At 45.5% G+C, this 26,214-nt stretch overlaps 1 long non-coding RNA gene across 1 annotated transcript in view; it reads left to right on the plus strand.

The window, feature by feature from the left end:
* Nucleotides 1-25,040, plus strand: part of LOC132395063 (uncharacterized) — a 43,358-nt gene extending 18,318 nt beyond the window's left edge. The window contains exons 2-3 of the long non-coding RNA XR_009512509.1: nucleotides 21,360-21,502; nucleotides 24,554-25,040. This is a non-coding gene — a long non-coding RNA (uncharacterized LOC132395063). The remainder of the gene's footprint in view (nucleotides 1-21,359; nucleotides 21,503-24,553) is intronic.
* Nucleotides 25,041-26,214: the final 1,174 nt, after the last annotated feature.

Genomic DNA, 26,214 nt, shown 5'->3' on the forward strand with positions numbered 1-26,214 from the left:
CACAAGCAACCATCTACTGCCACTCTCCCGAGAAGCCAGTATCTAATTGAATTTACTACCTCTCCTTGAACGTCAAAAGTGACTAAACCTTCTTGCAGGATCTTGTCAAGTGCCTTGCTAAACTCCATGAAGGCATCATCAGCTGTCTTGCCTTCATCACCTTTCCTGGTAACATCTTTGAAAAACTCTACAAGGTTGGTTGGACACAACCTTCGACACAAACAACCATGTCGACTTCCCCTAATCAGTCCCTGTCTATCAAAATACTTGTATATCGGTCCTGAGAATACTTTCCAGTAACTATCCCACTGCTGCTGTCACCTGAATACCATCCATGACCTCACTGCTGCAATGCCTCAAATCGATGCACTCTCTGTCTGTCCCCACTCCTTTCTCATTCTCATAGATCACCACTCCCGTGTTCTGTCACCAGGTGTGGACATGGCCCAAGTGCGGAGTGAGAGACACTGGAGGAGGTCGATAGTTCACAGACTTTAATGCAAACACTGTTAAAGGGAAAAGAAAGCAATAAGCACTCGGCCAAAACAGGGCTGTTAACTAAAACTCTCAAATGGAAAACGAAGAGAAGAACTAAGAACAAAATGAACACCGCTCGTCTTCAGAGTCAGTTGGCCTGACAGTCCAGTTTCAGGCGGAATGCAAATAACAAAGCGTAGCTATGTCCAAGTCTCAATAAAAAACTACGGCGGAATGAATGGAGTTAAACACTATCACAATGAAATGATAATTAGCTGACACATGCATATTCACGAGTGCAATTGCCGAATCTGCTGCGCTGCCGAATCCCTGGTTTTGACATGTTCTGAAGGACCAATTGTGTCTCTTGCTATTTTAATATACTCTATCTGTAGGATTCTCTTTCACCCTGTCTGGTGAAACTTCATCCACCTCATGCCTTCTTTTAGCCCTCCTGATTTTCTCCTTAAGTGTTCCCTTGCATTTCTTATAGTTTTCAAGTACCTCATTTTGCCCCAATTCACACTTGCCAAATGCTTTCTGATACCATGAGAACTGGCCTCTCTCCGATAGAGAATTATAATCCCAAGGACCAGATGCATCCTTTTCCATATTTACTTTGAAACTATGATCACTAGATGCAAAGTGGTTCCCTATACAAACCACTGTCACCTGCCCAGTCTCGTTCTCTAATAGGAGATCTAGTGTCGCACTGTCCCTAGTTGGGACCTCTATATGCTAATTAAGGAAACTTTCCTGAACACATCTGACAGACTCTTATCCACCCAGTACGTGAGTCCCAGTCAATAGATAGAAAGTTAAAATCACCTACCATCACAACCTTACGAACTCGGTTCAGCTAGCAGCTTAATCTAGGGGAAGACAGCCCCCGGGCCGGCCAAACTTAAGAAATCTCGTTTGGGTGGATGCTGTGTGATGTGTCCCCTGTTACAAATCAGTACCCTGAAATAACAAACAGTACACGATATGCGGTTAAACAATAGATCTTCATATTTCTTAATTTGACTATAGGGTTAGTAAAGAAATAAAAAAAAGAAAAGGGCCCATTCTCATGAAACAGTCTAATGCGCAACGTTGGAGCTGACGGTTCAGTCTACCGGTTTCCCGTCGACCTCCTCCGAGCATAGCCGACCCTCAGACCCTCGCTCCAAGTCCACTCTGTCCAGCGGTCTACCAACTCTCTCTATTCTCATCTTCTCTCTTCATCTCTCCCCGACAAAAGACTGCAATCCCTGCTCCCAGACCCACAAGAAAGAACAACCTCCCTCTCATTGGATAGCCCACATTCCAAAACCCCGTTCTCTCTAGTCATAACCCAAACACTGCTGCTACCGAGAAAGCATTACATTAGCAGTGAAACCTCACAGCATGTTACAGTCATGTTTCTGGCAACAATCTGTTACCTCTCCAATCCATGCCATTGGTGCTCATGGACCATGACCTCTGGCTGCTCACCCTCACTCTTAAGAATGCTGTGGAGTTGATCTGAGATGTCCCTGACCCTGGCACCCAGGAGGCAACATACGATCTGTGAATCTTGTTCTCTGGTTTGCAACCCTCTGCAGCTCTAGTCAAACCTCTCTATAAATTTGCTCTCCTAACTCTGTGGACGGTAGGGTGGGATATAATATAATCCCATTAATATGGCTGTACCTTTCTTATTCCTCAGTTGTACTCATAATGCCTCAACAGACAAGTTCTCCAGTCTGTTCTGATTAAGTATTGCAGTGACATTTTCCCTGACTAGTAATGCCATCCCTCTCTCTTTAATCTCCCCCCCCCCCACTCTATCATGTCTGAAACAATGGAACCCCTGAATATCGAGCTGTCGTCCCTTTTGTACAGGTCTCACCTTCCCTGGAAAAGAGTCCAGTGAAGTCTGAAACCCTCCCTCCAACACAAGCTCCTTAGCCATGTGTTAAACTGCATGCTCTTCCTATTTCTAGCCTCACTAGCACATGGCACAGGTAGCAGTCCAGAAGTCACAACCCTGGAACCCTGCGGGACCCTGTCACCAGTCCCGGTGTGGACCACCTGAGAGTCTCATTCTTGTCCACAGAACCTCCATTCTGTTCCCCTGACCAACAAATTCCCTGTCACTACAGCTCACATCATCTCCCCCCTTCCCTTCTGAACCATAGTGCCAGAGAGCTGACCTCTGCTAGGTCATCTCACCAACAGTATCCAAAGAGGTATACATGTTGTTGAGGGGAATGGTCACAGGGCTACTCTGCACTTGCTGCCTATCCCCTTTCCTCCTTCTGAGGGTCACCCAGTTACCAGCGTTCTGCACCTTGGGTGTAACTATCTCCCAGAATGTCCTGTCTAGCGACCCCTCAGCTTTCCGAATGATCCAGAGTTCATCCAGTTCCAGTTTCAACTGCCTAACATGGTCTGTTAGATGCTGCAGATGGAAGCACTTGTTGCAGTTGTAGTCTCCGGGGACACCAGCAGACTCCCTGCCTTCTCACAGCCCACAAGAGGAGCATTCCATTAACTTGCCCAGCATCCCCACTGCTCTAAATGTGCAATAGAAAAGAAATAAAGAATAAATAATGAAAAAAAAATCTACCTACAGCCTATGCCTCTCCTTGCTGAAGCCTTGATGAGCCAAAGCCTCATCTCTCCACTCCAACACTGGTCTGCTCACACAATAGCCGCTCTGCTTAAACCTAACTTTTACTGGATCTTGCGTAGTGCCTAATTATTCACAATCAAATGTCTCTTTGGAAACTGTGGCATGCAAAATGTGCTGACAGTCCTTGTTTGTTTCTTTTAAACTGCCTCTCCCTCTATGTGATCTAAAGCCTCCTTGGGAACTGTGGTGCGCAAGAGAAAAGTTTTGATTAAGTTCAACTTCCAACCAATATTCTTTGTTCAGCCTCTTGTTGTAAGTGGGACTTCAGTTCTTAATGTAAATTGAAAACAATAATTAGTCTGACATTTGTGAATGAAAAGCCCTATCTAAAGAGCCTAGGCTGCCAGTCCACAGCATAGGGCTAACTGTCTATAGAACTCACCACATTAACACAATCCACCTCAACGCCCACCACCAGTACATCCACATCACCACTCCTCTCCATGATCCCTCAGCGCCCTTTGTTCCCCCATGCACTGCCACTTGGCAATAACTTGTACATTGTGCTTAATAGGATTGCCTTTACTTTGATATTTATTGTGCTTTTATGCTACACCTGATCTGGAGTGGCAGTCAATTCATTCTCCTTTACACATGTGCACTGAGGAATGACATTAGACAACCTTGAATCTTGAAAACAGTAGTGAGGTAGTGTCCGTGGGTTCAATGTCCATTCAGAAATCTGATGGTGGAGGGGAAGAAGCTGTTCCTGAAACGTGTGTGTCTTCAGACTCCTGTACCTCCTCCCTTATGGCAGTAATAAATCGGGGGCATGTCCTGGGTGGTGGGGACCTTATGAATGGGTGCTATCTTCTTGAGGCATTGACGTTTGGAGACGTCCCGGATGGTGGGGACGGATCTGGATTTGTTAGTGTACCATTTTCTGCGGCTTTTCCTAACCCTGCGCAGGACCCCTCCCCTCCATACCAGGCAGTGATGCAACCAGTTAGAATGCTCTCCACAATATATCTGTAGATATTTGCTAGTTTTTGGTGAGCGTCAGAGTTACAAGTGAAATATCTGATAACGTGCTCATGAATAAATCTCAAATAAGCTGATCCAAGGGGAACAAATTCAAAACTCACTTATATTTATTTTAGTTTCTGTCCTATTATTCCTGGTTGGCACGACTTTGGACAGTAGAAATGGAGGAAACCAGGGCATGTGTGGGAAACCCGCACGGTCGCGGGGAAAATGTACAGACAACAGTGGGAATCGAACCCACTGGTGCTGTAAAATGATGATGTTAACTCTTTACCCATTCCCATTCGGACATGTCAGTCCATGGCCTCCTCTACTGCCATGATGAGGCCACACTCAGGTTGGAGGAGTAACATATGGGTAGCCTCCAACCTGATATCATGAATGTCAATTCCCTGAACATCTGGTAATTGCCCCTCTCCATCCTCTCCTTCACCAATCCCCATTCCTGTTTCCCTCTCTCACCTTATCTCCTTACCTGCCCATCACCTCCCTCTGATGCTCCTCCCCCTTTCCTTTCTTCCCTGGTCTTCTGTCCTCTCTTATCAGATTCTCTTTCTCCAGCCCTGTTTCTCTCTCACCAATCAACTTCCGTGTCTATACTTCACCCCCCCCCCCAATTTTCACAGATCATCTACCACTTTGTCCCTCTTCCTCCCCTTCCCCACCTTCTTACTCTGACTTCCCCCCTTCCTGAAGAAGGGTCTGAGATCAAAATATATACTGTCTACTCTTTTCCATAGGTGCTGTCAGACCTGCTGAGTTCCTCCAGCTTTTCGTGTGTGCTATTTTATGCTAATTGCAACGCTACCATGCCGCTGTTTGAATGAATGGAAAGATTAGCAGCCAGAACAGTTTTGTTCCCATTAACAGGATTAATTATTGCATTGATTTGTACTGCACCCACTGCTTCTATCGTGCTGACGGTGACCTGGAGCCTCTCATGTCAATGGTAACAGCATTTACATAATCTGAGGCATTGTGTGGTTGAAGTCTTTTTCATTTACAGTTGGAAAAATTATAATGTGTCAGTGGGCTGATTATGAATGAGACCATTAAATTGCCCAGACCTGAATAGCAGCTCCTTTTAAAACACATAAGACCAAAACATGTTAAGTCGTACTGTACAATATGGGCTCCCAACCTTTTCTGTGCTATGGACCCCTATTATTAACCGAGGCAGAATCAGGCCATTCGACCATTCGACAAATCTGGCTGATTTATTATCTCTCTCAACCCCACTTTCCTGCCTTCTCCCCATGACATCTGTTGCTCTTACTAACCAAGAATTTATCAACCTCTACTTTAACTATCCTAATGACTTGCACTGCACAGCCACCTGTAGCATTGAATTCCACAGATTCACCACCCTCTGGTTAAAGAAATTCCTCCTCATCTCTGCTTCAAGTGAATGTGATCAAAGGATCACTGATGTAGAAGTGTTGTGATCTCCCCCCCCCAACTCCTCATCCCCTCCCCATCACCCTCCTGCATCCCCTTCTCCTTTCTCTTTCCCCTCCTCTCCCCCTCACCCTCACCCTCTCCTTCTCCCCCGTACCACTCACCCCTGCCCTCTCCCCACTCTCCTCTCCCCCTCCTGATGGACTGGAGATCGTGTGTCAGTGCCGCTGATGTCTTAGTGTTGGTTTTTGTTTCGTTAACCCCAGTTGGTCTCTTCGATCCCCTTTACCGAGTTTGCAAACCTAATTCTCTGCAACAGATCGAAGGGCCTGTACTGTGCTATAAGCTTCTGTGTTCCAATGCTTCCTCCGCTCCTCAGTGCCTGCCTGCCATACACTGGGCAACATCAGGACAAGTACATCCTGGCCTAATCAAGTAGCTGCCTCAACCGGCCAAAGTTTTGTGGAAGTATTTAAAAAGCTATAAAAATACAAGCTACCATTTAACCGAGGAATAAATGATGATGGTATCCATCTGTCTTGAAGGACTAGGGGTGTTCAGCACTGGAGTGCCCAATTAACCAGAATCTGCCGTATTTTATCTGAAGCTTGACATCCCTTGAGATCATACACCAAATGATTGTGTTCGCTAGGGTGTGACATTGACATTGACAACACCCTCAATGGCTGCATTTGAAAGGGAATTGAACAGGACGTGGAAGAAAGAGCATGAGAGGGGGATTGATTAACTGTGTGTGTTTCAAAGTACCAGGGAGCTGCACAATAACACAGATGGTCATGTACTCTCTTAGATTCCACGATGAAGTTATTTTTATTGTTTCAATTTAGCAATTGCATGGGAGATTTATTTTGTCATTTCTGATAACCAATGTGCATGAGGAGAAGGCTATGGGCCAGAAGGCTATTGGAGTTCAACGCTAGCACCCTTGGTAAGGGGTTTGTACGTTCTCCCCGTGACCACCCGGGTTTCCTCAGGGTGTTCTGGTTTCCGTCCACAATCCAAAGACCTATTAGGAGGTTAATTGGTTATTGTAAATACTCCTGCAATTATTGCTTGTATTAAATAGCTGATTTGCTGGGTGGTGTGGCTCATTGGGCCAGAAGGGCCTGTTCTGTACTGTCTCTCTAAATAAATTAATTCATAAATAATCAAAGAGTCCTTAATTCTAAGATAGCAGTGAGATGCGGTCTCCATCGAGGCTGTGGCTCGGATTTAGTTGATTTCAGTCAGTGGGGATGGTTTTGGGGACAGGGAGGTGAGTTTGGAGTCGGGTCAGTGTTTACAAACCCCGACGTGGGGAGCTAGTGGGCAGTCTGGCCTTCGCTCCACCTCTGTACGCAAAGGCCAGCGACATGGATCCGTGACGAAGGACATCTGTAGAGGGGTGTCAGTCCAGCAAGGGTAGTTTTGGGGACAGGGTGAGTAGGTTGGAGTCAGATTAAGGATTATGGACAGGAATATGGGGGTTGGGTTTGAGGTCAGGCCAGACTATGACAGACCAACGTGAATGATGGCTGGCAGCCTCACCTCCCTTGCCTCCAGGGTCAGTGAGTTGTTGGGTTCCAGAATCGGATTTCGATGTATTGGAGTATAAAGGTTGCATTGTTTGCTGTGTAACCAAAACTATGTGGTCAGCTTTGAACTTGCTATTTGCTAGAGAATGAAATCTTAAGAATGTAGAAGACAATGGTGTGTTAATGAGAGGTAGCTAAGAGATGTAGATTATGTAGTCAGCTTTGAGTTTGCTATTTGCTATGCATGTATCCAATTTAGTAGGAGAATGAAATCTTAAGAATGTAGAAGATAATGGGGTGTTAATGAGAGATGTAGATTAAGTCCATGGGTAGAAACAATAGTGGCGGATGCACCGATTGGATATGCTAATGCAACTAAACCAGGAGATTGTTATAAAAAATGCTATGTACAAGGATTGGTGGTCAATCAGCGACTAGCTCAATAACCGTCTCAACTTTGATTTGCAAATTAAAGTTTAACCCTTCTTGAAGAATCTTCTGCATCTCCTGTTCGTTTGTGGGGCACGAGAAACCACGACAAAATTGGCGACCGCAGCAGGTCTGGATAGAGACCCGCGGAAAGGAAACGGCAGATTGGGGACGCTTCCCAGTCCTCTAGGGACCCCCACAAGGCTAACAGAATTAAGGGTGCACCCAAACAAAAGGTAAGCGCTTTCTGCGACAATTTGAACTAAGAATTCTGTTGGCTTTGGGGAGGTCTTGGAGCCTCAGAAGTGTGGAACCACTGCCGAAGGGTTTCTCCAGTCCAAAGAATCTGGCAGAATTGGGGGTTAACAGGAGGCTCAGAGGATTGATCAAGAACACTGCAGTGAGGGTAAGTACAAATAAGTTAATAAGAAGTTAAGAAAAATTCCACGTGGTGTTGGTAAATCCTCGTGGATACCGCTTCGTATAAAATGAAGGTCTGAATGGGCAGGGAAAGGGAAAATAGAGAAAATCCTTGTGGATACCGCCTTAAGAGATAAGGGTCTGAATAGACGAGGTGCATAGAGAAAATCCTCGTGGATACCGCTTCGTATGAAACGAAGGTCTGAACGGGCAGGGAAAGGGAAAATAGAGAAAATCCTCATGGATACCGCCTTAAGAGATAAGGGTCTGAACGGGCGAGGTGCAAAGAGAAAGTTCTGTGGATACCACTCTTGTGGGAATCAAGCACGAGTAAGGATCATGAGGAGTCCCTGCCACAGGCGTACAGACACGGACAGGAAGACAGAGAAGGTGACTCATTGGAGGAGCAAGAGTTAAGTAGAGAGAGAGAGAGAGGATGTGAGAATTTGTGGGGAAAAGGTAGGAGGCAGAAGCCTAGAAGAGCAGAAGGAGGCAGTAGGGAAGCGACTTGCGGAAGTAGAGAGAGAGCTAGATAAGTTACTGAGAGGGGATTGTCAGAGGAGATGCGAAAAATACTCCACGGGCCAACCTAGTATTGAATCAAGACAGAAAGGAAGGACTTCACAGGGAGACCGAGGGAAGAAGAGGACCCCGGAGACATTTGAGTGGGAGGCAGTAAAGACATGCCCTGAGACAGATGGGGAGTCAGGCGAGGAGGAGAGCCAGGGCAGGTGGGAAGGAGGAGGAAGAATGATGTCATTGTTAGTAAAAGGGTCAGGACAAGTGCAGTACATCCCTTGAGGATGCCAGGACCTAGAAGGGCTGAAAAACAGTCTGTCCAGTCTACATGAAGGAGCAGGGAAATGGATTAGAACCTTTGAAGAAGAAATGGCGGGACGATTATTGGCTATGGGAGATTTGAAGGCACGATTGATAAGGTTGATGGGAACCTCCAAATTTAACGAACTAATGGAAATGGCTGGCATAGTAAACTCAAATGACCCAAGAACTGATGGAGACAGGTTTGACAGAGTGAGGCAGAGGGTATGGTAGGCCCTCAGAAAGCTTTACCCACCCAAAGTGGACCCCAAAGCCTTAAGAGGGGATCCACTGGGAGACACTGAAAACCCAGCAACCTACGTAGAAAACCAGCTGAAAAGGTGGAGACTGAGCAAGAGGTGGAAAATAGCTTAATTATCACCACACTGTTCCGACATAGCATTTTGGAGCAATGCCTCCACAAGTTAAATCCAAACTGGAGGGAGTGGTTGGGCTGATGTCAAAGACCCCACAAGAATTTAGAGACCACGTAGTCCATGCGGTTGAGAAATACCGGAAAGACAAACGAAGGTTGGCTGAGCAGCAGGAAGAGGTGCAAAGAAAGTTAATACAAATGCAGTTCAAAGAACTCAAAAAGAAGGAAAAAGAGAAAAGCTAAAAGATGCTGCCAGCAACCGCCGGTCCGAGTACAGCCATCGAACTGGACAAAGCACTGCTATATGGGGGAACCGATCATACTGTAAGACAAGGGCCGGAAAACCCCATGCCAATAATCAACGTCTTTGGAGGAGCATTTCCACAAATGCCCTATCAGGAACAGACTAATTTCAAACAGCCCAGGCAGGACTGGAAGTCCCAAGGAGGGGAACAGAGGAGCTATGGGCAGAGAGGACCAGTGAGGAAACAGGGGGAAAGAAAGGTAGAGAGATTGTGCTGGGGATGTAATCAACCAGGTCACATGAGAAGAGATTGTCCGTTTACACCATGGCCTGTCACACACCAGCAGGAACTGATAAGAAGGGAACTAAAGTTTAGCCAAGGACCAGCCCTCACAGGCCTAAGCGGACCTGTGTACCCCTATGCGAGGTATTAGGGGTGCCCCGAGAACTCAAGTGGGAAGGGACATTACCCAATGATAACAAGGGAGGCAGACGAGGAACCCATTGTTCAGGTTATGTTAGAAGGGCAACTGACACCAATGATGATAGATACTGGAGCCACGTACACTTGTGTACAGCCACAGTATGCCCTTCACCTTCCCATGTCAGGAAAGTTTATTAAGACGGTAGGGTTCTCGGGTAAAACGCAGTTGACACAGTGCACGGCTCCAATGCGGTTGAGAATGGGAAATAAAGAAATTGTTTTGCCGGTGCTAGTATTTAAAAGAGCTCCGATTAATTTGTTAGGCAGAGATGCCTTATTGAAACTGGAATTAAAAGTAGAATGCACCAGAAATGGGCTGAGTGTGGAAAGAGCAGGGGCTCAATTGATAGTATGAGAAGACAAGAAGGCTAATGTCTTTTGGATAGGAGACATCGCAGATCAGATTCAGGAAACCTGGGAGAAATGGGGAAAGGGCGTGCAGGCTATATTATCCAGGGCTGTAATGCCCAAATCTGAGCTACATTGTACAGTGATTTTTGACGAGACTCAGAACAGGGAGTTACAAGAGAAATGGCACCTAGAGGCGTGTACCCAGCAGCGCCTGGAAGGGGAGGCTGTGATAATTGGAAAGCAAGGGGCAGCTTTACAAGTTAAGTGGAACACCTTTTTAGAAAAATGGTACAGGATACCGGAGGCTGTCTCCACGTAACGTTGTTGGTAAACATGGGATATCAGTCTAAAGACTTAGGACCCTTAGTTAAGAGTGCTGAAACCGTAACAATGTGGAGGGAAATCATGCCAGAAGTGTGGATATCAGAAGACAACAGCTGCATTAAAATAATGGTAAGTGTAGATATGGTAGGGACAGTGAGAGAGGTCGAAATAACTCCCCAACCACACCTGTCCTTGCTGGGAAAGGAAAGAGGCCAGCTGAAAGATAAAAGGTTAGATGAGTTGCCATCTATTCTGTGGTCACAGCATGACACGGACTGAGGGAAAATAAAAACAGCTAGTCCGGTGGAAATAAGGCTGAGAAAAGGAGCAATTCCACCCAGGAGACCACAATACCCTATAAGACCAGAAGCAGAAGAGGGAATAGCGTCGACAGTGCAGGGGTTGCTTGAAATAGGAGTGCTTAAAAGAACAAACAGTCCATGCAAAACCCCGTTGCTGCCGGTCTTAAAAGCAGATAAATCTAAGTGGAGATTGGTGCATGATTTGCGAGCGGTAAATGATGTGGTAGAGGACTGGCCAGCGGTAGTCCCCAACCCACACACGCTTTTGACTAATGTTCCACCAGAAGCAAGTTACTTTTCAGTGATTGATTTGTGTTCGGCTTTCTTCAGCATTCCTCTAGCCCACCAGTGTCAGTATCTGTTTGCATTTACTTACAGAGGTGCTCAGTATACCTATACCAGAATGCCGCAAGGGTTTAAACATTCACCACACGTTTTTAATCAGGTGTTGAAGGCAGACCTAGAGGGCATACCATTGGAAAGTACATTGTTACAGTATGTGGATGACCTGTTGATTTGCTCCCACAGCGAAGAACAGTGTGAGCAGGACACTGTAACTCTGTTAGAGAAGCTGGCGCATGGATGACAAAGTATCCAAAAAGAAACTGCAATTTTGCACGCAGCAAGTGGAGTACTTAGGCAGGGTAATATCCAAGGGAGTGAAGGCGATAGCACCAGATCAGATTGAGGCAATAACTAAGGCCCCAAAACCCCAGACTGTAGGGCAGATGATGACGTTTTTGGGAATGGCAGGGTACAGCTCAGATTGGATAGGAGAATATGCTGTGATTGTGGCACCTTTAAGAAAGATAATGAAAGAAGCAGGACATACAAATTTGAAGAACGGCTTACAGTGGAATGGAGAGGCGGAGATAGCTTTCAATACTATTAAGCAGGAATTGCAGTCAGCACCAGCATTAGCTTTGCCTGACTACGAGATGGTTTTTCATTTGTATGTATCTAACCGACAGGAGGGTTATGTTACAGCGGTTCTAACACAGGAGACAGGCACAGGAAAAGCAAAGCAGCTGATAGCATACTACAGTACGAGACTAGATGAGGTGGCTCAGGGGTATCCACCCTGTTATCAGGGATTGGCGGCGCTGTACTATGCATATGAAAAGGCATCATCTGTAACCCTGGGCTATCCCGTGACTCTGTACAAACACCATAAAGTAGCAGAATTGCTGGAAAGAGGGAAATTTGTGCTGACGCCAGCCAGGATAGCAGTGTATCAGATGTTATTGACATTTCCTGACATAACTATACAGAGATGCACTACCAGTAATATAGCCGATTTTGTCCCTTTAGACTATGAAGGAGAACCCCATGATTGTGTAGGAAAGACGATGGCATTTGCCAAATTAAGAGCAGATTTACGGTCAGAACCACTAGAGGATGCAGATAAAAAGGTTCTGTTCGTAGATGGCTCTTGTTATAGGGATTATGATGGAAATCATGCAGGGTTCTCAGTCGTGCAGCAGGATCAGTCGAGCTATAAGATTATTAGGATGGAATCCTGTCCCCAACCGTGTTCTGCCCAACTAGCGGAAATCAAAGCCCTGACAGCTGCGTGTGAAGTGATGGAAGGTGAGACAGTAGACATCTATACTGATTCGGCATATGCTCATGGAGTATGCCATTTGTTCGAGTCAGTGTGGAAGCAGAGAGGTTTTAAAAAAAGTAGCGGAGATCCCATACAACATTGTCAGCAAATTCTAGACTTAATAAAAGCCATAATGAAACCTAAAGCATTGGCTATAGTAAAATGCCAGGCACATAAAAAGGGAAATGATGTAATAACAAAGGGAAATCAAGCTGCGGACGAGGCAGCCAGAAAAGCGTCTGGATGTACATCTGCTGTCATTGCCCCCCAGGTAAGCCTAGCTCCAGAACCTGTGGTAGAGGACCTAATTGAAATACAAGGTAAGGCAACTTTGGCAGAACAGACAATGTGGAGGCGAAGGGGGGCCAAGCAGAAGGCTTGTGGAGCACGGAAGACGGTTTGTTGGTAGTGCCTACCCCTCTACTGATGATTCTGATTTCAGAAGCGCATGGGATTGACCATTGTGCAAGGGGGGAAGTGATAAAGCAAATAAAGGAGGATGGTTTTTGGTCACCTTATTTACAGGCTTCAGTGGAATTTGTCTTGTCACAGTGCGAGGTATGTGCACAGAATGCAGGGTTCGGACATCAGTTATTTGATTGGTTAGAAAGTAGACTCGGAGGATGGGGAGCATGGCTGACTAAAATGGCAATAGCTGTCAGTATTGTATTGTTGAGCTGTGCGCTTGTGCTGTGCTGTTTTCTTCCTTGTCTCAAGTCTCTTGTAGTGCGTGTTGCAGCCAAACAATTTTCGATGCTCGTGGCAATTACTGAAGCAAGCTTAGTGGAGAAAGAAACACCGAAAATGTATCGTTACAGCCTACAACACCTGCAGGATGAACCACAGCAAAACGACAGTGTGGGAGTAGATTGTGAGGGCTTCTGAGTCTTTTTCCCTGTCTCAGGTACAAAGGGACAGGTTTTTGGCTCAGCGGCCCAGGGTAACAGGGAGAAAATACTTTGAGGTCTTGGTGCACAAAATTATAGTTTAACCCAAGATTTGGGAATAAGTGCTTGAGTTTATTAGGGCTTTTGTGCGCGGACTCTTAGTCTTCTTTCTCTATGTGAGACCTTATGGGTCTCAAAGGGGGGATATATTGGAGTATAAAAGTTGCATTCTTTTCTGTGTAACCAAAACTATGTAGTCAGCTTTGAGTTTGCTATGTGCTATGCATGTATCCAATTTAGTAGGAGAATGAAATCCTAAGAATGTAGAAGATAATGGTGTGTTAATGAGAGGTAGCTAAGAGATGTAGATTAGAACATGATTAAGTCAATGGGTAAAAACAATAGTGGCGGATGTACGTGTGATACGCAACTATAGACCGATTGCATATGCTAATACAACTAAACCAGGAGATTGCTATAAAACATGCTATGTACAAGGATCGATGGGCAATCAGCGACTAGCTCAATGACTGTCTCAGCTTTGATTTGCAAATTAAAGTTTAATACTTCTTGAAGAATCTTCTGCATCTCCTGGTCATTTGTGAGGCACGAAAAACTACAGATGCAGACAGGTGGGAAAAGATCCGAATTTGCAAATGGTTTTGCGAATGGTAGAAACCAGAGTTTGAAGCCTAGTATCCAGGTTCCCAATATCGGCGTGTCCAGGGTATTGAACTGATTTTATTTCTTACATCCTCCACATACACGAGGCGTAAAAATCTTTATGTTATGTCTCCATCTAAATGTGCCATGTTCAATCATGGTAATTTATAATAAATAGAACAGTCAATGTAACATAGAGAACACTCAAGTCAGCAGGAGTTAATCAGTCTGATGGCCTGGTGGAAGAAGCTGTCCCCTCCCCTGTTGGTCCTGGCTTTCATGCTGCGGTTCCGATTTCCAGATGGTAGCAGCTGGAATAGATCATGGTTGGGATGGCTCGGGTCCCCAATGATCCTTTGGGCTCTTTTTATACACCTGTCCTTGTAAACGTCCTGAATCAATGGAAGCTCACAACTACAGATGGCTGGGCTGTCCGCACCATTCTCTGCAGTCCTGGGATTGAGGGAGGTGCAGTTCCTATACGTGGTCTGATGTTTGGCAGGTCCTGCGGCCGTTGTCGAGGATTGAGGCTCGAGGATGAAATCAGAGGTCTGGATGTCACGGCCCGTTGGCCGATGCCTGAGTGTGCAAATCTCTGGGGGTCTGTTGGGGTAGGCAGTGTCTGTGTGATCGAGTCCACTGGAGGCTGAAGGCAGTCTGTCCCGGGGTGGAGGTCTGTGTAGGTGGGAGGGAGGGAGGAATGGGGCTGGTCTTGTTGCTTCTCGTGGTCATTGTTGTTCTGCCGAGCACCGCGGACGTGCTGTGTCGGTCCCAGAATGTGTGGCGGCATGCGTCACTGTACGTTTCGATGTCATGCCATAAATAAATTTGAATTGTGGATCTTAACCGGAAGCTCTTCTAATACATTCCTGATATAACCACACTTCACACAGCACACATGGTTATTCATAAAGCCAGCTTGTTAATTGGATCAATCTGACAATCGTCGTGACCCAGAACTGAGTCACTATCAGAACAAATCGTAACACTGACTCAGTTGCAAATAAAATCTAACATTACTCTGCCTCCTCAGGGTGCCTTTCTCCCCCTTAAAACCCAGGCAGCACCTGTCTCATCTCCTTTTTACACATAGTGCGTCACTCAGTCTTGTCAGGAATGCAGATTGATTTAAAATAAAATCGATCATCAAAATAAAAATATTTACGTGGGTGTGCATGTAGGCTGTGTGGCAGAGTGAAAGAAGTGGCTTACTGGCACAAGTGACGTTATTCTTTCTTATTTTCGGGATAAGTCAAGGTGAAGGTTGCAGCTGTCCCTGGGTGCATTTTTAACCTGGATATTCGGTTAGGTTTACTTCTCCCACTTATATCGAAACACAGACTGAAATGTGCCATTGGTGTTAACAGCCTCAGAGTGTGCTGGGGGCAGCCTGAAAATGTCTGATACATTCTTGTGCCAACGTAGTGACACCTGTACACTGGCAAATATCTAATCAGCCAATCATGCGGCAGCAACTCAACGCAGGAAAACGTACAGACATGGTCAAGAGGCTCAGTTGTTGTTCAGACCAAACATCAGACCGGTTCAAGCTGACAGGAAGGTGACGGTAACTCAAATAACCACAACAGTGGTGTGCAGAAGAGCGTCTCTGAACGTACAACACATTGAGCTTTGAAGTGGACGGGCTACAGCAGCAGAAGCCCACGAACGTACAGCCAGTGGCCACTTTGTCAGGCACAGGAGCTACTGAATAAAATGTCCACTGAGTGTAAACTGAATTGTATCATAAACCGGTGTGCAAATATAGAGAGTTCCTAGAGTGACACCAAGTTCCTGGGTGTCAACATCTATCCTGGACCCAACATATTGATGCAATCACTAAGAAGGCTCGGCAGCAGCTATATTTCTTTAGGAGTTTGAGAAGAAACCAAAGACTCTCACAAATTTCTGCAGATGTACCCTGGACAGCATTCTAACTGGTTGCATCACTGTCTGGTATGGAGGGGCCACTGCTCAGGATCAGAAAAAGCTGCAGAAAGTTGTAAACTCAGCCAGCACCATCACAGGCACTAACCTCCCCAGCATCGAGGACATCTTCAAAAGGCAACACCTTAAACTTCACAGTAAATTTATTATCAAAGTACATGTATTTCACTACATAACTCTAAGATTAATTTTCTTGTGGCCATACACAGTACATCCATGAAACTCGATAGAATCAATGAAAGACCAGCAAAATGGACAGACAACCAATGTACAAGAGACTGCAAACAGTTCAAACACAAAATAAATATGCAATAGATATCGAGAACATCAGATGAAAACTCCTTGAAAGTAAGTCCATAGGTTATGGGAACAATTCAGTGATGAATCAAGTGAAGTTGAGTGCAACCTTCCCTTCTGGTTCAAGAGCCCTATGGTTGAAGGGTAATAACTGTGCCTGAACCTGGCGAAGCTCCAGTATCTTCTTCCTGGGTAGTCATTCTCTGATGATGGATGTTGCCTTCCTGCAGCAACGCTCCGTGTAGATGTGCTGAGTGGTGGAGAGGGCTTTACCTGCGATAGACTGATCTGTACCCACTACTTCTCATAGGATTTTCCATTCAAGGCCTTTGATGTTTCCACTCCAGGCCATGATGCTATAAAGCAGTGTTCATCATTAAGGAGCCCCAACACCCAGGACTTGCCCTCTTCTCATTGCTGCTATCAGTGAGGAGGTATGGGAGCCTGAAGAAGCACACTCAATGTTTCAGGAACAGCTTCTTCCCCTCTGCCAGCAGATTTCTGAATCTATGAACACCACCTCTCTTTGTACACTACTTATTTCATTTAACTTCCTTTTTTATATACTTATTGTAGTTTATAATTTTTATTATCACATATTGCACTGTACTGCTGTTGCAAAACAGCAGATTTCACAATGTACTCCAGTGATTCTGATTCTGATACGAAGCTCTCATACAGCACAGCACTATTTATATCTCCAGGACAAACCAGGGCCAAAATCTTGGGAATGGGCCAAAGACTAGGGCTCGGGTGGAATGGAGAACTTTGGAAAATGCCAAACATGGCAGTTTGGTACAGAGTTCAGACCATGTCCTTGGCAAAAGTCTGAGGCAAGGAGCCATTGTTGAATGTAGCAGTAGACTCGATGTTAATGATACAGATGCTACTTGGATACAGATACACTGAAAACCTTTACACTTGTCTCTTGTGTAGATCCAATGACTGTTCTAAATTCTAGTCCAAAACTTGTTTAAGAACATGGAACATTACAGCACAGTATAGGCCCTTTGGCCCACAATGGTGTACCAACCTTTTAATCCACACTAATATCAATCTAACCCTTCACTCCTACATGGCCCTTCATTTTTCTATCTAAGAGTTTGTTAAATGCCCCTAAGTATCTGCCTGTACCACCAACCCTCACAGGGTGTTCCACACACTCACCACCCTCAATGTAAAAAAAAACTTACCTCTGACATCCCCCCTATACTTTCCTCCAATCACCTTAAAAATATGTTCTTTTGTACAGCTATTTCCTTCCTGGGAGAAAGTCTCTGAATGTCCATTCAATCCATGGTTCTTATCATCTTTTGCTCCTCTATCAAGTTGTCCCTCATTCTACCTCAATCCAAAGAGAAATGCCCTAGCTGGCTCATCCTATCCTGATAAGACATGGTTTCTAATCCAGACATCATCCTCTCTAAAGTGTCCACATCCTTTCTGAAATGAGGTGTCCAGAACTGAACACCACACTCCAACCTACCCAGAGTTTTATAGAGCTACAATATTACTTTGTGGCTCTTGAATTCAATCCCCCAACTAAAGGTGGACAGCAATTTTAAGGGATCCAGGAAAAAGGGCCCCAAAGTGTCTCTGTTCTTCTCATTGTGAAAAATTCTGCCATTAACCCTGAACTTTGCTCTCAAATTCAACCTTCCAAAGGAAAAAACCGTAGTTTACTCAAACCAACAACACTCTCCTCTACCCAGTCACCTCTCTCCACTCTATCCTCTACAAAGAGAAATTTAATCATTCTTGTCCCATTGCTCACTCTTAGCTTCAGCTCCTCAGTCAAAGTACAATGGATTTGAGTTAATTGGGCCATCGCTTAATTGGGACAGCTGCTTATTTGGGACAACTCTTAAAGAACAATAACTAATCGAGAAAATGGCCAGGATTCCCTTCGTTTATCTGGGACACTAGGCCACTTAATTGGAGCAGGAGACTGTTGCTGAACAGTTACTAATTAATGTTGGATGTGTACATGTTATGTGGCTGCTACACCACATTTAGAGTGAACAGTTTTTAAATAGCTTCAGTTCCATGTGTTTTTGTTCAAAAATCAATTTTTGTCACTGATAGTTGGCAAGAAATAAGCAGTAAGACAATTCAAAACTTCTTTGCTCACTGCTGTTTCAAGCATTCAGGTTTGGAGATACCAGAAACGGCCAGGAGTGAAAATAAAATTAATTCACAATTTCAATAAGTTAGGCATGATGAAGAATTTGAAGGTATCGACAATTATCTTAAATGTTACATTGAAAATGAAGATTTGGAGGATGTAATAATCAATAGCATTGTATGAAGGCAGTCCATTATCTGAATTAGATGTCTGCACTGATTTTGTTCATTTACGGTCAAAGTATGTGATGCAGTGGAATTCCTCCTTAGATAACTGTTCGGAACTAATACACAGTTTTATAGTACTGTAGCAGTATTGGTTGTGTTCTAATTTGTTCTGTATTTCATTTAAGTTGATATTCTATTTCTCAGTTAATCTTTTTTTATACCTTTTTAACAAATTGGAGCAGCTGCTTAATTAGACAAAAAATACTGGAGTACCAGGAACCTGCTCTGTCTGATGACACTGGTGGTGAAGCTTTCTACACATTGTCGGCTGGTCTTCACAGTTATATTTAAAGCTACTGGAGATTGGATTTAACAAGGCACATGGATTAGAAGGTCTGAAAGCTACAAAAAGACAGCCCGGTTAATTGAATTGCTTTCTTCAATCGGATCACTGGTTATTTTTAGACAACTTGCAGTAATCTTCTGTGGCTGTGCCTAATACTGCCCAGAAAATAAGCTCAAATGGTAATCATACACAGAGCATGCTTTTGGAGCAAAATCGACGATGCATCAGTCACTGCTGAGATGCGGAGCCCTAGACTTTGAGCTGGTCGTAGAATGGTACTAAGGGAGCATTGTTCCATGAGGACTGTTCCAGTTCAAGAAGGCTTGAAGTACCTTCACATCAGCCACGAAAGGTGGGATTTCACAGTGGCCGCTCATTTTAATTCTACTTCCTATTCTCATGGTGGTCCTCTACTCCTAAGATGAGACCTCTCTCAGGTTGGAGGAGCAACACCTCATTCCATCAGGTAGCCTCCAGCCTAATGGCATGAACATTGGTTTCTCCAACTCCTGGTAATTTCTTCCCCCTCCCACTTCTCTCTTTTCCCATTTCCCCATTGTGGTTCCTTTCTCATACCTTCTCTTCTCCCCACCTGTCCACCACTTCTCTCTGGTGTCCCTCCTCCTCCCTTTCTCACATGATCCACTCGCCTCAAGATCTCTGAGGATCTAACTTGGTCCCAACATATCAATGCAGCTACAAAGAAGGCAAAACAGAGACTATACTTCATTAGGAGTCTGAAGAGACTGGTATTTCAACAAATACACTCAAAAACTTCTGTAGTTGTACTGTGGAGAGCATTCTGACAGGCTGCATCACTGTCTGGTACGTGGGGGGGGGGGGGGTGTTTACGGCAAAGGACCGAAAGAAGCTGCAGATGGTTGTAAATTTAGTCGGCTCCATCTTGGGTACTAGCCTACAAAGTACCCAGGACATCATCAGGGAGCAGTGTCTCAGAAAGGCAGCATCCATTATTAAGGACTTCCAGCACCCAGGGCATGCCCTTTTCTCACTGTTACCATCAGGTAGGAGATACAGAAGCCTGAAGACACACACTCAGCGATTCAAGAACAGCTTCTTCCCCTCTGCCATCCGATTCTTAAATGGACATTGAATCCATGAACATCACCTCACTTTTTAAATATATATTATTTCTGGTTTTTTTTGCATGATGTTAATCTATTCAATATATATATACTGTAAATTGATTTACTTATTTATTTGTTATTATTATTTTATTTTTTCTTCAATATTATGTATTGCATTGAACTGCTGCTGCTAAATAAGCACATTTCACGTCACAATAAACCTGATTCTGATTCTGATTCTGGTTCTATCAGATTCTTTCTGCTCCAGCTCTTTGTCTTTTACCACCTATCACTTCCCAGTTCCTTTCTTCACCCACCTCCCCCCTCACCCGGCCTCACCTATCACCTGCCAGCTTTGCACCCCTTCCCCTCTCCCCCACCTTCATTTCCTGCCTTCTGCCCTTTCCATTTGAGCCCTGACGAAGGTTCTCGTGCAGAATCTATGGAGAAGAATAAGGAGTCAATGTTTCAGGCCACTAACCATCGTCAGCATTGGAAAGGAAGGGTGAAGAATCTGATATTGTTACAGAGCACGTTTGAAGCTGGTATCAACAGGATTTCGGACTCATTTAAGAAAGCAGAGAATCCATAGAGCAAGGGCCTTAATGTGAGTACAAGAGATTCTGTAGATGCTGGAAATCCACAGTAACACATACAAAATACTGGAGGAACTCAGCAGGTCAGGCAGCATGCATGGAAATGAATAAACGGCTGACATTTTGGGTCAAGACCCTTCTTCAGGATTGGAACGGAAGGCGGGAGATGCCAGACAAAAATGTAGAGGCAGGGAAAGAAGGACTAGCTGGAAAGACAGACAGACAGACAGACATACTTTATTGATCCCGGGAAAAATTGGGTTTCGTTACAGCCACACCAACCAAGAATAGTGTAGAAATATAGCAATATTAAACCATAAATAATTAAATAATAATGTTAATCATGCCAAGTGGAAATAAGTCCAGGACCAGCCTATTGGCTCAGGGTGTCTGACACTCCGAGGGAGGAGTTGTAAAGTTTGATGGCCACAGGTAGGAATGACTTCCTATGACGCTCAGTGTTGCATCTTGGTGAAATGAGTCTCTGGCTGAATGTACTCCTGTGTCTAACCAGTACATTATGGAGTGGATGGGAGTCATTGTTCAAGATGGCATGCAACTTGGACAGCATCCTGTGATAGGTGAAGCCAGGTGGCTGGGAAAGGTCAAGGGCTGGAGAAGAAGGAATCCGACAGGAGTGGTCTATAGGAGAAAGGGAAGGAAGAGAGACACCAGGAGGAGGTGTTAGGCAGGTCAGGGAAAAAGTAAGGGGTCGGGGTGGGGAATGGAAGAAAAGGGAAGGGAGAAGGACCTTTAGCTTGCTTTGGCATTCAGTGATCTGATGATGCTGGTGGAGAGTTCCAACCTGAAACATGACATTCATTTCTCCCCCCAGCTGCTGCTCGACCGGCGGGGCTCCTTCAGCAGTCTGAGTATTCCTCTGGATTGCAACATTGCCATTCGAATCGGGTTTAACGTCACTGGCAACGACTCTGTCAAGCACATACACCACTGCATACGAGTTTACTCGACTACTGAGTGAGTTCCCAGACCTCGCCAAGCCCGCATTCTCTACTGTAGTCACACAAAACACCGGGTCAAGCAACACATTTCCACAACTAGCCTGCCAGACCACCCTTGCACGCGTTGACTGGACCCAGAAAAGCTGGCAACCGCAAAGTCTGAGTTTGCCAACATTCACCCCTCCCTACGGTCCAGAGGTCCGATGGTGGTTGTTGCCAATGTAGCGGTTACCAACGCCTTAATGATGTCATCATCCCCAATCATTACCCAATCCCACACATCCAAGACTCTTCAGCACATTTGGCTGGAAAGTTAATTTTTTTGCCAAAGTCAGTCTAGTTAGGGGCTACCATCGGGTGCCTGTGTGCTCAGAGGACATTCCCAAAACCCCGTTTGGCCTTTTTGAGTTCCTGCCCATGCCATTTGGGCTGAAAAATACAGCACAAACTTTCCAAAGGCTGATGGACTCTGTATCAGAAGATTTAGATCTTCTTTTTGTTCACCTGGATGACATACTTATCAGCAGTGCATCCAAATCCAAACACAAATCTCATCTCCTCACACTCTTCGAGCACTTAAGCCAACACGGTTTGATTATTACCCTTGCTAAACGCCAGGCTGGGTCATCAACCATTGACTTCTTCAGCCATCACATCTCTGCGGAAGGTGCAAAACCCCTCCCATCAAAGTAGCCGCTATTATAGATTTCCTAGTGCCCGCACTGCTAAAAAACTACAGGACTTTTTAGGTGTGATGAATTGCTATCACCACTTCATTCCACAAGCTGTTGAATTTATGCTCCCCCTGTACAGTATCCTTTAACACGTGCTTGACTGGTCAGTGGACATGCCAGGGCTTTTGGTAATACCAAATGAGCTCTTTCCTACATGACCCTGCAGGCGCACCCATGGCCATTATAGCTGCTGTCTCGGACTATGCTGTGGGTGCTGTTGGTCAGAGGCATGTGACAGCCACTCACCTTCTTCAGTGAGAACAGCTCCCCCCCCCCCCCCCCCCCCGGAAAGGAAGCACAGCACGTTTGACTGTGAGCCTCCCAATCTCTATCTGGCTGTCCACCATTGTCAGTTTCTTCTAGAGGGTCGTCAATTCACAGCGTTCGGTGACCATAAATCCCTTGTGAACTTGATGGCCAAGATATCAGAACCTTGGTCTGCACATCAGCAACGTCACCTGGTGTACATATCTGAGCCCACAACTGATATACAACATATCTAGGGGAAAAATAATACTGTGCATGATTGCCTCTCACGGCCAGCCATTGGGACTGTACACATAGGGGTTGACTATGCCAGTATGGCAACCGACCAAGCTACTGACCCAGAGGTCTAGGCTTACCGAACAGCAGTGACAGGCCTGCATTTGGCTGACATTATGTTCTGAGAAGCTGGGGTTTCTCTCCTGTGCGATGTCTCAACCGGTTGCCCTCACCCCGTAGTGTCCGCAGACTGGAATCAGACTGTTTTTGACTCCATACATGGCTCATCGCATCCGGGCTGGAAGGCCTCACAAAAACTGGTTGCACTAAAATTTGTGTGGCACAGCCTAAGAAAGGATGTGTGTGATTGGACTGTAACTTGTGTGGAGTGCCAACGGGCAAAAATTAACCCTCATGTTCAGACATCATTAGCACCTTCTGAGGTCCCTGAGTGATGGTTTGACCATGTCCTTGTTGGTCCTCTTCCCTCCTACAGTGGTCTCATGCACCCAAGTCATCAGCACCTGGGTTACTCGGTTTGGCACCCCAGCTCACATGTCCTCTGGCTGCGGTCCCCAATTCATATCATACCACTGGGCTGCGATGGTCCAGAACCTCGGATACATCACACCACGGCGTATCACCCGCAGTCCAATGGCCTAGTGACCGCTCCTCAACAGCTGCTCTGAGGGCCTCCCTGACTGATGGGTCCTGTTGGGGCTCAGTACAGCTCCAAATGAGGATCTTTACTTTACTTTATTGTCACCAAACAATCAATACTGGAGCGTACAACCATCACAGCAATATTTGGTTCTGCGCTTCGCACTCCCTGAAGTACAAATCAAAGTAAATATAATAAAAATTTAAATTATAAATCATAATTAGAAAATAGAAAAGGGAAAGTAAGGTAGTGCAGTCAGGTCCGGACGTTTAGAAGGTACGGCCCAGATCCGGGTCAGGATCCGTTCAGCAGTCTTATCACAGTTGGAAAGAAGCTGTTCCCAAATCTGGCCGTATGAATCTTCAAGCTCCTGAACCTTCTCCTGGAGGGAAGAGGGACAAAAAGTGTGTTGGCTGGGTGGGTCGTGTTCCTGATTATCCTGGCAGCACTGCTCCGACAGCGTGGGTGTAAACTGAGTCCAAGGATGGATCTACAGTCATCCGTGGCAGAGCTGGTATATGGCCAGCTGTTACAAGTGCCGGGTGATTTTATTCCTGATGCCATGACGGCCTCCCAACAGCTTTTCTGCCCTCCTCAGTAAAGTCAATTCCTTTTCACTTATTCCCACCTCCCACCATGGTGTACAGCCCGCTTGGGTTCCTGTTGACCGACGTTCCACCTCGTTTGCATTTGCCCACCAAGCACCCCTTTAGGCCCCCCTGACGACGGTCCATTCTGCATTTTGCTATGGAGAGAAAGGGATTTTACCATAGACAAGGGGAGTAAACCTGAATGTGCTTCGGTAGACCACTTTAAGCCAGCCCGCCAAGGTGTGGAGGATTCCCGTCGGACCTGTGGCATCACGAACCTGTTGCCAAGCCAGGGGCCTCTGCTGTTCCTCCGTCCATGGAATATAGGACCCGAGCCGGATGGCTCGTCTGGGCTCCAGAGGCTCACAGTGCCGGTCTAACGGGGGGCCATATAGGATAATGTAATTGGTAGAAATGTACATAATTCACAACCACCTATATTCTGTTGGGGTTTCACTTTAAGAGGCTGGTCTGACGTGGTGATGTAATTACATACAGGGCTGTTACTGCGCTTTATGTTCAGTGTACAACAAACAAGTTGTTACAGTTTTTAATAAACATTAAATGCCTCATGCTGTTTTATTTGCGAAAACCTACAGGTTCGTTGTCCATTCAGAAAGCTGCTGATGGAGAGGAAGCCATTGATCCTGAAGTGTTGGGTGCGTGTCTTCAGGCTCCTGTATCTCCTGCCTGATGGTAACAATGGGAAGAGGGCAGGTTCTGGGAGTGATGGGGGTCCTTAACGATGGACGCCGCCTTTTTGAGGCATCACTTTTTAAAGATGCCCTGGATGCTGAGGGAGCTAGTGCCCATGATGGAGCCGGCTGAGTTTACAACTTTCGGCAGCTTTTCCCCACCCTGTGCAGTGGCCCTTTCATACCAGATGCTGATGCAATCTGTTAGAATGCTCTCCGTGCTAGATCTTCAGAAATTTGAAAGTGTCTTTGGTGACGTGACATTCCAAATCTCTTCAAACTCCTAATACAGCTGCTGTATTTGTGATTGTATCAATGTGTCGGACCCAGGATAGATCCTCAGAGATGTCTCCTGATCATGGATATTACCGGTGTCTGGCAATTTTCCATATTATTCAATCCCACTGTGCGTTAATATTAGTGTATATTTAATTGACTGTTGTTCTTCTCCAGGCCAGTAGGGGTCACTGTTCTCATGGAACATAGTGCAACACTTCAAAGTAAATTTGTTATCAAAGTACATATATGACTCTGACATTCATTTTCTTGCGGGCATTCACAGCACATACAAGGGCTGCATCCAACAGGACAGATGATAACCAATATGCAAAAAAAAAACGATGAACTGTGCAGATACAAAAAGAAAAAAGAAGAAATAATAATGATAAATAAATAAACAACAAATGTCAAGAATATGAGATAGAGAGTCTTTGACAGTTCAGTAGGAACAGTTCAGTGTTGAGCTGAGTGAAGGTTCAGGAGCCTGAGGGCTGAGGGCTGAGCCTGGTGGAGCCATTCCTGGGGCTCCTGTACCTTCTTACTCATGTCAGCAGTGAGAAGGGAGCATGACCTGGGTGGTGGGGGTTCCTGATGATGGACTCTCCTTTCCTGCTCAGTGGTGGGGAGGACATCTCCCTGTGGTGGACTGAACCTCATCCACTAATATTTGAAGGCTCTTCTGTTCAAGAACATAGGTGTTTCCATACCTAGCCATGATTTGGCCAGACAATATACTCCCCAAGGCACATCGACAGATGTTTGTCAATGTTTTGATGACGTATCAAATCTTTGCAAAATTCTAAGAAAGTAGAGGCGCTGGCGTGCTTGCTTTGTATTGTCACTGACATGTTGGATCGAGGACAGATCCTCTGGAATGATCCAGTAAGAGGAGGTGGGGCAGTGGTAAGATCATGCCAAGGGCCTGCCTCTTCAAGCTCATCTGTAGAAACAGCTTAAACTCCTCTCTTTAATGTCTCTTTGGCTCCTTTTCAAGGTGGTTGGGGTTCTATCAAGGTCCGGATCTACAAGTGGTACTCAAGCTGCATTTTGTTTACATCAGAGGAGTTCCCGTTCCTGGAGCTTGCCCCCCAGCTGTTTCCGACAGTGCAGCTTGGAGGAAGCTGCCTCCAGGCTGCGGGCCTGTGGACCACCGAGTCCAGGCCGATCTTGCAGACTGAGGCGTCGTGGTAGATGGAACTTCAGGATTTTACTACCGTGGATGTGTGAACGGAGATCTCTGTGGTCCAGAGAACCTACAGCACAATACAGGCCCTTCGGCCCACAAT

This window comes from Hypanus sabinus, chromosome 6 (genome assembly GCF_030144855.1).
Source record: "Hypanus sabinus isolate sHypSab1 chromosome 6, sHypSab1.hap1, whole genome shotgun sequence".
NCBI classification, from domain to species: domain Eukaryota; kingdom Metazoa; phylum Chordata; class Chondrichthyes; order Myliobatiformes; family Dasyatidae; genus Hypanus; species Hypanus sabinus.